Source organism: Myxocyprinus asiaticus, chromosome 19 (assembly GCF_019703515.2).
Source record: "Myxocyprinus asiaticus isolate MX2 ecotype Aquarium Trade chromosome 19, UBuf_Myxa_2, whole genome shotgun sequence".
Lineage (NCBI taxonomy): Eukaryota > Metazoa > Chordata > Actinopteri > Cypriniformes > Catostomidae > Myxocyprinus > Myxocyprinus asiaticus.
This window is the reverse complement of record NC_059362.1, coordinates 23,259,022-23,272,547: the sequence shown is the minus strand read 5'-3', so window position 1 is coordinate 23,272,547 and position 13,526 is coordinate 23,259,022. Positions and strand designations below refer to the sequence as shown.

Genomic DNA, 13,526 nt, shown 5'->3' with positions numbered 1-13,526 from the left:
TCTCTTTCAGCCTAGCCCTTACAATGTAATTACCCATTAATGAAAATACAGTATAAATACAGTAAATACCATATAGTACTACAGTAAGTTATTACAATAATAAAACTGCTGTAACTTGGAATGAGCCCCCACTGTCATTAAAAAACTAAAAATTAACAAAATGACAGAATACAGATTCTTACTCTGTTCTTACTACTAAATGCTCAGGAATGTATTCCCAGTACAACATGTAGCTCCAATGGTCCTAAACTAACAATTCTAAAGAATTCACGTAAAAACACAAAAAAAAGGAAGCCAGCCAGCTTTAGGATTAATTGTTAAGTACTGCTGCAACGCACGTGAAGTGCTCATTTTAACTATAATAACACATTCTTATCAATATATTCACTTATTAGTTCTTCCCTTTACAAGTTCATCAGCCCCACAATAAAGTAGGGCATCAAAAAATTACAATATACTCATTGCATTCCTCCCCACGGAAATCTTTAGTAAAAGGCGAAAGATTTATGCGATATGAGGTGAAACATGAGTGAACTAAATGATAAAGGGGCAGGATCACTTTAAGACCAATGGAGACACAAACACCACTGACGGTTACTACATAGTGGCAGTTGGCAAATAACACCAACCAAATCAGTACACTGCAAGAAACACATAGAGCAATGAGGATTTAAATTTAAGATGACTATAAATATATAAACACTGCATAATATGTACAAGTAAGTTGAGCAAGCAATGCATTATGGGAGCTCACAACTGTAACAGAGCCCCTCCCCCAATGTCACGTGATTCTCTCTCTTTCTCGCCCATTGTGCAAAGGGGCCTCAGTTTGTTCCTGGCAGGCACCAGACGCCCTAATCCCGCCCCCACCCTAATCCTAACCATATGGATTGGATGGTCAGAGTGCCCATGATGACCCCTGTCCACCGTCGAAAGCTCCTACAAGCGTCAGAACTGGACCTTGGAGCAGTGTAAGAAGGTTGCCTGGTCCGATGAGTTCCATTTTCTTTTACATCACTTGGACGGCCGTGTACGTGTGCGCCATTTACCTGGGGAAGTGATGGCACCAGGATGCACTGTAGAAAAACGACAAGCCGGAGGAAGAGGTGTGATGCTCTGGGCAATGTTCTGCTGGGAAACCCTGGGACCGGCCATTCATGTGGACGTCAATTTGACACCCCTTCATGGCAATGGAATTCTCTGATGGCAGTGGACCCTTTCAGCAGGATAATGTGCCCTGCCACACTGCACACATTGTTCGGGAATGGTTTGAGGAACATGATGAAGAGTTCAAGGTGTTGCCCTGGCCTCCAAATTCCTCAGATCTCAATCCGACTGAGCGTCTGTGGGATGTGCTGGACCAACAAGTCAGATCCACGGTGGCTCCACCTCGCAACTTACAGGACTTGAAGGATCTGCTGCTAATATCTTATTTTCTTTTCTTTTTTTTTTAATCAAATATATTCCGTGAAATTTTGATAGCGCAGCCAACATTATAAACAAACTTGGAGGAGAGGGTAGTTTTCTACAACCTCAGGATTGCGTGCATTCTCATGCAAAGCTATAAAATGTCTCAGCGTGGATGAGGTGTTATCGCTTGTATATACAAGCTCCTTGTCACACACCAAGGTCTGGATTCAAACATTCCGACACGTAAAGCGAAGTTCGCACGAGATTGGACAGAAAATGAGGCTTCATTCGTCATCAATAACGTGATTCTCTGAAAACAACACATGCCCCAAAAAGAGCCTTAATTGGAGATCGTGCTGCATACTCAAAACACAATTCAAATCATACATGACATCCCTTCTACACATTAACAACTATGCTTTAGTTAACACAGCATTTGCTCAACAAGTTAGCAATCAAATTACTATGCAACAGCTACCTGTCCTCATCGTTAGCTCAAGCTCCACTGTTCACCGTAATGGTAGCCCCCAAAACTCCAACATATCAGAAACTCTTCTAAATCTCAACATAACAAAGCATTAAACACAAACAACTACCCCACATTTATTCATCTTGCACAAAAACACAAACAATAACACTTAATTTGAACACTTACTCTCCTTATGGCGTCCCATGAAAAGCATGCTAGGAAATGGAAATCCCCTGTCCAGTTTAATCAACGCCACATTAACACCACAAAAAGTGTTCATACAGTCCCAACTCAAATGGATTTAAATCAAATTTAAATAGACAGAACGCAATGAAATCAAGTTGTGACAAAATTTTCTAGAATTGTGTTGCTTTAGTTCATTTTAATTAACTAAACTGAACAAGCAGCAAAAAAATTTTTTGGAGTGTAACTTTTGAATAACCTATAGCTATTTCAGCAGTCATAAATGTCAGTCACAGTTTACAGTACATGTTAACACTGATAACAGATTGCTTGTTTCATAGTGAATTCATCTTTGTTTCAAAATAAAGATACTATTCCAGACAATTGCACTAATAGTCCATGGCAGTTCAGGTATATTGTGATTTAAGCTTAAAAAAAGAGAAAGAAATATATACAGTATACATATACACTGGCGGCCAAAAGTTTGAAATAATGTACAGATTTTGCTGATTCGCAAGGAAATTGGTACTTTAATTCACCAAAGTGGCATTCAACTGATCACAAAGTATAGTCAGGACATTACTGGTGTAAAAAACAGCACCATCACTATTTGAAAAAGTCATTTTTGGCCAAATCTAGACAGACTCCATTTCCAGCAGCCATCACTCCAACACCTTATCCTTGCGTAATCATGCTAAATTGCTAATTTGGTACTAAAAAATCACTTGCCATTATATCAAACACAGTTGAAAGCTATTTGGTTCGTTAAATGAAGCTTAACGTTGTCTTTGTGTTTGTTTTTGAGTTGCCACAGTATGCAATAGACTGGCATGTCTTAAGGTCAATATTAGGTCAAAAATGGCAAAAAAGAAACAGCTTTCTCTAGAAACTCGTCAGTCAATCATTGTTTTGAGGAATTAAGGCTATACAATGCTTGAAATTGCCAAAAAAATTTTTCAAAAAATGAAGATTTCATACAAAGTTGTACACTGAAGTCTTTAAAGACAAAGGACAACTGGCTCTAACAAGGACAGAAAGAGATGTGGAAGGCCAAGATGTACAACTAAACAAGAGGATAAGTACATCAGAGTCTCTAGTTTGAGAAATTGAAGACTCACATGTCCTCAGCTGACAGCTTCATTGAATTCTACCCGCTCAACATCAGTTTCATGTACAACAGTAAAGAGAAGACTCGGGGGCGCAGGCCTTATGGGAAGAATTGCAATAGTAATGTTTCACGTTATTAATGTCCTGACTATATATTGTGATCAGTTGAATGCCACTTTGGTGAATAAAAGTAACAATTTCTTTCCATAAATATATATATTGCATTTCATAAAAAATGTTCAATTGGTCAGACAGCATTAGCCTATACACATGCAATGCCATGATCAATTGACAGACTCACCAGTTCAGTATTGAGGATTTATAAAACCTATTACTAAAATAAACCAGAATACCTTTTGGTTAAAAATCAATGCATTTGGGTGGCTTTATAGACACACTGTCTACATGACATTACTTGTGGAATAATCCAGGGTGCAGTTTGAAGTTATCAAAGTTTCTCCCATACTTTCAAATATGCAGAACTCTCTTTCAGCCTAGCCCTTACAATGTAATTACCCATTAATGAAAATACAGTATAAATACAGTAAATACCATATAGTACTACAGTAAGTTATTACAATAATAAAACTGCTGTAACTTGGAATGAGCCCCCACTGTCATTAAAAAACTAAAAATTAACAAAATGACAGAATACAGATTCTTACTCTGTTCTTACTACTAAATGCTCAGGAATGTATTCCCAGTACAACATGTAGCTCCAATGGTCCTAAACTAACAATTCTAAAGAATTCACGTAAAAACACAAAAAAAAGGAAGCCAGCCAGCTTTAGGATTAATTGTTGTTAAGTACTGCTGCAACGCACGTGAAGTGCTCACTTTAACTATAATGACACATTCTTATCAACATATTCACTTATTAGTTCTTCCCTTTACAAGTTCATCAGCCCCACAATAAAGTAGGGCATCAAAAAATTACAATATACTCATTGCATTCCTCCCCACGGAAATCTTTAGTAAAAGGCGAAAGATTTATGCGATATGAGGTGAAACATGAGTGAACTAAATGATAAAGGGGCAGGATCACTTTAAGACCAATGGAGACACAAACACCACTGACGGTTACTACATAGTGGCAGTTGGCAAATAACACCAACCAAATCAGTACACTGCAAGAAACACATAGAGCAATGAGGATTTAAATTTAAGATGAATATAAATATATAAACACTGCATAATATGTACAAGTAAGTTGAGCAAGCAATGCATTATGGGAGCTCACAACTGTAACAGAGCCCCTCCCCCAATGTCACGTGATTCTCTCTCTTTCTCGCCCATTGTGCAAAGGGGCCTCAGTTTGTTCCTGGCAGGCACCAGACGCCCTAATCCCGCCCCCACCCTAATCCTAACCATATGGATTGGATGGTCAGAGTGCCCATGATGACCCCTGTCCACCGTCGAAAGCTCCTACAAGCGTCAGAACTGGACCTTGGAGCAGTGTAAGAAGGTTGCCTGGTCCGATGAGTTCCATTTTCTTTTACATCACTTGGACGGCCGTGTACGTGTGCGCCATTTACCTGGGGAAGTGATGGCACCAGGATGCACTGTAGAAAAACGACAAGCCGGAGGAAGAGGTGTGATGCTCTGGGCAATGTTCTGCTGGGAAACCCTGGGACCGGCCATTCATGTGGACGTCAATTTGACACCCCTTCATGGCAATGGAATTCTCTGATGGCAGTGGACCCTTTCAGCAGGATAATGTGCCCTGCCACACTGCACACATTGTTCGGGAATGGTTTGAGGAACATGATGAAGAGTTCAAGGTGTTGCCCTGGCCTCCAAATTCCTCAGATCTCAATCCGACTGAGCGTCTGTGGGATGTGCTGGACCAACAAGTCAGATCCACGGTGGCTCCACCTCGCAACTTACAGGACTTGAAGGATCTGCTGCTAATATCTTATTTTCTTTTCTTTTTTTTTTAATCAAATATATTCCGTGAAATTTTGATAGCGCAGCCAACATTATAAACAAACTTGGAGGAGAGGGTAGTTTTCTACAACCTCAGGATTGCGTGCATTCTCATGCAAAGCTATAAAATGTCTCAGCGTGGATGAGGTGTTATCGCTTGTATATACAAGCTCCTTGTCACACACCAAGGTCTGGATTCAAACATTCCGACACGTAAAGCGAAGTTCGCACGAGATTGGACAGAAAATGAGGCTTCATTCGTCATCAATAACGTGATTCTCTGAAAACAACACATGCCCCAAAAAGAGCCTTAATTGGAGATCGTGCTGCATACTCAAAACACAATTCAAATCATACATGACATCCCTTCTACACATTAACAACTATGCTTTAGTTAACACAGCATTTGCTCAACAAGTTAGCAATCAAATTACTATGCAACAGCTACCTGTCCTCATCGTTAGCTCAAGCTCCACTGTTCACCGTAATGGTAGCCCCCAAAACTCCAACATATCAGAAACTCTTCTAAATCTCAACATAACAAAGCATTAAACACAAACAACTACCCCACATTTATTCATCTTGCACAAAAACACAAACAATAACACTTAATTTGAACACTTACTCTCCTTATGGCGTCCCATGAAAAGCATGCTAGGAAATGGAAATCCCCTGTCCAGTTTAATCAACGCCACATTAACACCACAAAAAGTGTTCATACAGTCCCAACTCAAATGGATTTAAATCAAATTTAAATAGACAGAACGCAATGAAATCAAGTTGTGACAAAATTTTCTAGAATTGTGTTGCTTTAGTTCATTTTAATTAACTAAACTGAACAAGCAGCAAAAAAATTTTTTGGAGTGTAACTTTTGAATAACCTATAGCTATTTCAGCAGTCATAAATGTCAGTCACAGTTTACAGTACATGTTAACACTGATAACAGATTGCTTGTTTCATAGTGAATTCATCTTTGTTTCAAAATAAAGATACTATTCCAGACAATTGCACTAATAGTCCATGGCAGTTCAGGTATATTGTGATTTAAGCTTAAAAAAAGAGAAAGAAATATATACAGTATACATATACACTGGCGGCCAAAAGTTTGAAATAATGTACAGATTTTGCTGATTCGCAAGGAAATTGGTACTTTAATTCACCAAAGTGGCATTCAACTGATCACAAAGTATAGTCAGGACATTACTGGTGTAAAAAACAGCACCATCACTATTTGAAAAAAGTCATTTTTGGCCAAATCTAGACAGACTCCATTTCCAGCAGCCATCACTCCAACACCTTATCCTTGCGTAATCATGCTAAATTGCTAATTTGGTACTAAAAAATCACTTGCCATTATATCAAACACAGTTGAAAGCTATTTGGTTCGTTAAATGAAGCTTAACGTTGTCTTTGTGTTTGTTTTTGAGTTGCCACAGTATGCAATAGACTGGCATGTCTTAAGGTCAATATTAGGTCAAAAATGGCAAAAAAGAAACAGCTTTCTCTAGAAACTCGTCAGTCAATCATTGTTTTGAGGAATTAAGGCTATACAATGCTTGAAATTGCCAAAAAAAATTTAAAAAAAATGAAGATTTCATACAAAGGTGTACACTGAAGTCTTTAAAGACAAAGGACAACTGGCTCTAACAAGGACAGAAAGAGATGTGGAAGGCCAAGATGTACAACTAAACAAGAGGATAAGTACATCAGAGTCTCTAGTTTGAGAAATTGAAGACTCACATGTCCTCAGCTGACAGCTTCATTGAATTCTACCCGCTCAACATCAGTTTCATGTACAACAGTAAAGAGAAGACTCGGGGGCGCAGGCCTTATGGGAAGAATTGCAATAGTAATGTTTCACGTTATTAATGTCCTGACTATATATTGTGATCAGTTGAATGCCACTTTGGTGAATAAAAGTAACAATTTCTTTCCATAAATATATATATTGCATTTCATAAAAAATGTTCAATTGGTCAGACAGCATTAGCCTATACACATGCAATGCCATGATCAATTGACAGACTCACCAGTTCAGTATTGAGGATTTATAAAACCTATTACTAAAATAAACCAGAATACCTTTTGGTTAAAAATCAATGCATTTGGGTGGCTTTATAGACACACTGTCTACATGACATTACTTGTGGAATAATCCAGGGTGCAGTTTGAAGTTATCAAAGTTTCTCCCATACTTTCAAATATGCAGAACTCTCTTTCAGCCTAGCCCTTACAATGTAATTACCCATTAATGAAAATACAGTATAAATACAGTAAATACCATATAGTACTACAGTAAGTTATTACAATAATAAAACTGCTGTAACTTGGAATGAGCCCCCACTGTCATTAAAAAACTAAAAATTAACAAAATGACAGAATACAGATTCTTACTCTGTTCTTACTACTAAATGCTCAGGAATGTATTCCCAGTACAACATGTAGCTCCAATGGTCCTAAACTAACAATTCCAAAGAATTCACGTAAAAACACAAAAAAAGGAAGCCAGCCAGCTTTAGGATTAATTGTTGTTAAGTACTGCTGCAACGCACGTGAAGTGCTCACTTTAACTATAATGACACATTCTTATCAATATATTCACTTATTAGTTCTTCCCTTTACAAGTTCATCAGCCCCACAATAAAGTAGGGCATCAAAAAATTACAATATACTCATTGCATTCCTCCCCACGGAAATCTTTAGTAAAAGGCGAAAGATTTATGCGATATGAGGTGAAACATGAGTGAACTAAATGATAAAGGGGCAGGATCACTTTAAGACCAATGGAGACACAAACACCACTGACGGTTACTACATAGTGGCAGTTGGCAAATAACACCAACCAAATCAGTACACTGCAAGAAACACATAGAGCAATGAGGATTTAAATTTAAGATGAATATAAATATATAAACACTGCATAATATGTACAAGTAAGTTGAGCAAGCAATGCATTATGGGAGCTCACAACTGTAACAGAGCCCCTCCCCCAATGTCACGTGATTCTCTCTCTTTCTCGCCCATTGTGCAAAGGGGCCTCAGTTTGTTCCTGGCAGGCACCAGACGCCCTAATCCCGCCCCCACCCTAATCCTAACCATATGGATTGGATGGTCAGAGTGCCCATGATGACCCCTGTCCACCGTCGAAAGCTCCTACAAGCGTCAGAACTGGACCTTGGAGCAGTGTAAGAAGGTTGCCTGGTCCGATGAGTTCCATTTTCTTTTACATCACTTGGACGGCCGTGTACGTGTGCGCCATTTACCTGGGGAAGTGATGGCACCAGGATGCACTGTAGAAAAACGACAAGCCGGAGGAAGAGGTGTGATGCTCTGGGCAATGTTCTGCTGGGAAACCCTGGGACCGGCCATTCATGTGGACGTCAATTTGACACCCCTTCATGGCAATGGAATTCTCTGATGGCAGTGGACCCTTTCAGCAGGATAATGTGCCCTGCCACACTGCACACATTGTTCGGGAATGGTTTGAGGAACATGATGAAGAGTTCAAGGTGTTGCCCTGGCCTCCAAATTCCTCAGATCTCAATCCGACTGAGCGTCTGTGGGATGTGCTGGACCAACAAGTCAGATCCACGGTGGCTCCACCTCGCAACTTACAGGACTTGAAGGATCTGCTGCTAATTTCTTATTTTCTTTTCTTTTTTTTTTAATCAAATATATTCCGTGAAATTTTGATAGCGCAGCCAACATTATAAACAAACTTGGAGGAGAGGGTAGTTTTCTACAACCTCAGGATTGCGTGCATTCTCATGCAAAGCTATAAAATGTCTCAGCGTGGATGAGGTGTTATCGCTTGTATATACAAGCTCCTTGTCACACACCAAGGTCTGGATTCAAACATTCCGACACGTAAAGCGAAGTTCGCACGAGATTGGACAGAAAATGAGGCTTCATTCGTCATCAATAACGTGATTCTCTGAAAACAACACATGCCCCAAAAAGAGCCTTAATTGGAGATCGTGCTGCATACTCAAAACACAATTCAAATCATACATGACATCCCTTCTACACATTAACAACTATGCTTTAGTTAACACAGCATTTGCTCAACAAGTTAGCAATCAAATTACTATGCAACAGCTACCTGTCCTCATCGTTAGCTCAAGCTCCACTGTTCACCGTAATGGTAGCCCCCAAAACTCCAACATATCAGAAACTCTTCTAAATCTCAACATAACAAAGCATTAAACACAAACAACTACCCCACATTTATTCATCTTGCACAAAAACACAAACAATAACACTTAATTTGAACACTTACTCTCCTTATGGCGTCCCATGAAAAGCATGCTAGGAAATGGAAATCCCCTGTCCAGTTTAATCAACGCCACATTAACACCACAAAAAGTGTTCATACAGTCCCAACTCAAATGGATTTAAATCAAATTTAAATAGACAGAACGCAATGAAATCAAGTTGTGACAAAATTTTCTAGAATTGTGTTGCTTTAGTTCATTTTAATTAACTAAACTGAACAAGCAGCAAAAAAATTTTTTGGAGTGTAACTTTTGAATAACCTATAGCTATTTCAGCAGTCATAAATGTCAGTCACAGTTTACAGTACATGTTAACACTGATAACAGATTGCTTGTTTCATAGTGAATTCATCTTTGTTTCAAAATAAAGATACTATTCCAGACAATTGCACTAATAGTCCATGGCAGTTCAGGTATATTGTGATTTAAGCTTAAAAAAAGAGAAAGAAATATATACAGTATACATATACACTGGCGGCCAAAAGTTTGAAATAATGTACAGATTTTGCTGATTCGCAAGGAAATTGGTACTTTAATTCACCAAAGTGGCATTCAACTGATCACAAAGTATAGTCAGGACATTACTGGTGTAAAAAACAGCACCATCACTATTTGAAAAAAGTCATTTTTGGCCAAATCTAGACAGACTCCATTTCCAGCAGCCATCACTCCAACACCTTATCCTTGCGTAATCATGCTAAATTGCTAATTTGGTACTAAAAAATCACTTGCCATTATATCAAACACAGTTGAAAGCTATTTGGTTCGTTAAATGAAGCTTAACGTTGTCTTTGTGTTTGTTTTTGAGTTGCCACAGTATGCAATAGACTGGCATGTCTTAAGGTCAATATTAGGTCAAAAATGGCAAAAAAGAAACAGCTTTCTCTAGAAACTCGTCAGTCAATCATTGTTTTGAGGAATTAAGGCTATACAATGCTTGAAATTGCCAAAAAAAATTTAAAAAAAATGAAGATTTCATACAAAGGTGTACACTGAAGTCTTTAAAGACAAAGGACAACTGGCTCTAACAAGGACAGAAAGAGATGTGGAAGGCCAAGATGTACAACTAAACAAGAGGATAAGTACATCAGAGTCTCTAGTTTGAGAAATTGAAGACTCACATGTCCTCAGCTGACAGCTTCATTGAATTCTACCCGCTCAACATCAGTTTCATGTACAACAGTAAAGAGAAGACTCGGGGGCGCAGGCCTTATGGGAAGAATTGCAATAGTAATGTTTCACGTTATTAATGTCCTGACTATATATTGTGATCAGTTGAATGCCACTTTGGTGAATAAAAGTAACAATTTCTTTCCATAAATATATATATTGCATTTCATAAAAAATGTTCAATTGGTCAGACAGCATTAGCCTATACACATGCAATGCCATGATCAATTGACAGACTCACCAGTTCAGTATTGAGGATTTATAAAACCTATTACTAAAATAAACCAGAATACCTTTTGGTTAAAAATCAATGCATTTGGGTGGCTTTATAGACACACTGTCTACATGACATTACTTGTGGAATAATCCAGGGTGCAGTTTGAAGTTATCAAAGTTTCTCCCATACTTTCAAATATGCAGAACTCTCTTTCAGCCTAGCCCTTACAATGTAATTACCCATTAATGAAAATACAGTATAAATACAGTAAATACCATATAGTACTACAGTAAGTTATTACAATAATAAAACTGCTGTAACTTGGAATGAGCCCCCACTGTCATTAAAAAACTAAAAATTAACAAAATGACAGAATACAGATTCTTACTCTGTTCTTACTACTAAATGCTCAGGAATGTATTCCCAGTACAACATGTAGCTCCAATGGTCCTAAACTAACAATTCTAAAGAATTCACGTAAAAACACAAAAAAAAGGAAGCCAGCCAGCTTTAGGATTAATTGTTGTTAAGTACTGCTGCAACGCACGTGAAGTGCTCACTTTAACTATAATGACACATTCTTATCAACATATTCACTTATTAGTTCTTCCCTTTACAAGTTCATCAGCCCCACAATAAAGTAGGGCATCAAAAAATTACAATATACTCATTGCATTCCTCCCCACGGAAATCTTTAGTAAAAGGCGAAAGATTTATGCGATATGAGGTGAAACATGAGTGAACTAAATGATAAAGGGGCAGGATCACTTTAAGACCAATGGAGACACAAACACCACTGACGGTTACTACATAGTGGCAGTTGGCAAATAACACCAACCAAATCAGTACACTGCAAGAAACACATAGAGCAATGAGGATTTAAATTTAAGATGAATATAAATATATAAACACTGCATAATATGTACAAGTAAGTTGAGCAAGCAATGCATTATGGGAGCTCACAACTGTAACAGAGCCCCTCCCCCAATGTCACGTGATTCTCTCTCTTTCTCGCCCATTGTGCAAAGGGGCCTCAGTTTGTTCCTGGCAGGCACCAGACGCCCTAATCCCGCCCCCACCCTAATCCTAACCATACGGAGCCTTGAAGGCTGACTACCCAGCAAGGAACAACCAAAGGCACTTTCTTTCTCTCTTATTTCTGTTTTCTCTCATTTTCCATTTCTATGGTATAGTATTCTATGACGTTTCGTTTACTGTTTTTCATCACCACTGTTTGCAGGATCGGAAAGACAGAAAAACAGAACACAAAATGGAATCGTATACAGAAACAATGCAACCCAAATATCCATTTCTTTCAGCTCATGCAAATAAACACAGGTAACTAAACAACTCTACTATAAGCATCGTCATTATTATGCCCTCTAAGCAAAAACGACACAAACTAATAAAATGAATAGCTTGTTACGCAGCTTCGGTTTCATTCGTTTACTCAATAAAATAACATTTCAGAGAAATCAGGATTGGTCCTTTTCGTCAGTGATAAATCTAGCGTCACCTTATGGCCAATTGGCAGCAGTGGGATAAATGTGTCTCATTATATAGTAATATATATTATGCGAAACTCTTCTATTTATAGATGCTAATTAAATGGTCTCTGTATTTTAAACTATGTAGTCTCTACAAACTCTAAAACATTTACCAACTTAGTAATGTTAGTAATGTTTGAATATAAGCAAAAAGTAAGAAATAAATCTAGAAAGAGAGCGTAGGAGAAAAATAAACTTAAAAACAATCACGATAATTCATCCGATGTTAGAAAAGCTCATCACCATCTCACCATAAACATCGACTATTCCAGTAAACAAACAAATATCACCGGCTGCCCCATCACAACACAACCCCACAGTGGAGCACTAGCAACTCACCGTAGAAGTCTCTTTGTAAGTGTACTAGGATGGTCTTGACTACTGAGAACAAGAGTTGCATGTTAAAAACGCATGTTATTTTTGTATTTCTCCCAAGAAGTAGATTGCCACCATAGCGAGGCGTAGAAAGTTTGGCTGTGCTCTCTTGGTTTGTTTGCATGGATTTGTACGCTCCTGCTGGTAGATTCCGTAACCTTCTGAAATGACGGATTGTTGCTTTACAAGCAACGTATAATTCAGACATATATATTTGTAACGCTAGTATTACAATATTATAGTTACAGGGTGTAGTTACGTGCAATTTATGGTTAAAGAAACGGACTTAAAAACTCATAAGCCCATGAGCAGGTTAAACGGGGCTAAAATCACTTATTTTGTTTTCTCCTAAAATAAGCTAACAGCAATAAAAAATAAAAACTACCACAATAAACACCTGTATGTTACTTTACACTGAAAAATATTCCCGATCCATGAGATCGTTGCATGCGATGTCTAAAGTTTGATTTTGAGGTAATTTGCTCTAATATTTAATTATTTTTAAAATGTAGCTAATGAAATTATCATATTTATTTTTTTAGAAAAAAATACTTATTTGTCATTTTCAGTTTTGTTCAAGTTGATTAAATAATAATAATAATAAAGTAATAACTGCCCAATAAGAGAAAGGATAGTATTTGGGGTAAAAGCCCCACCCCCTGTTGCTGAACATTATTTTGGGGGGAAGGGAATATATTTGTTATGAAAAATGTGGGCTCACGTTGACTGATCCAATTACATTGGAAGTTAATTTGTTAATAGAATACTTGAGATGTTATAAAATGGCAAATCAGTTTGCTTATTTATTTTTTTACACTAACATCAATGTTGTATAAAGCCAAAATTA

General features: G+C 37.8%; 4 non-coding genes across 4 annotated transcripts; all 4 read right to left on the bottom strand.

The window, feature by feature from the left end:
* Window positions 1-417: 417 nt before the first annotated feature.
* On the bottom strand, window positions 418-533 carry LOC127410499 (U5 spliceosomal RNA). The gene has a single exon (XR_007892143.1). It is a non-coding gene; the product is annotated as a U5 spliceosomal RNA (small nuclear RNA).
* Window positions 534-4,072: 3,539 nt separating this feature from the next.
* LOC127410498 (U5 spliceosomal RNA) lies at window positions 4,073-4,188 on the bottom strand. Its single transcript, XR_007892142.1, has one exon. It is a non-coding gene; the product is annotated as a U5 spliceosomal RNA (small nuclear RNA).
* Window positions 4,189-7,727: 3,539 nt separating this feature from the next.
* On the bottom strand, window positions 7,728-7,843 carry LOC127410497 (U5 spliceosomal RNA). Its single transcript, XR_007892141.1, has one exon. It is a non-coding gene; the product is annotated as a U5 spliceosomal RNA (small nuclear RNA).
* A 3,540-nt stretch (window positions 7,844-11,383) lies between these two features.
* LOC127410496 (U5 spliceosomal RNA) lies at window positions 11,384-11,499 on the bottom strand. Its single transcript, XR_007892140.1, has one exon. It is a non-coding gene; the product is annotated as a U5 spliceosomal RNA (small nuclear RNA).
* Window positions 11,500-13,526: the final 2,027 nt, after the last annotated feature.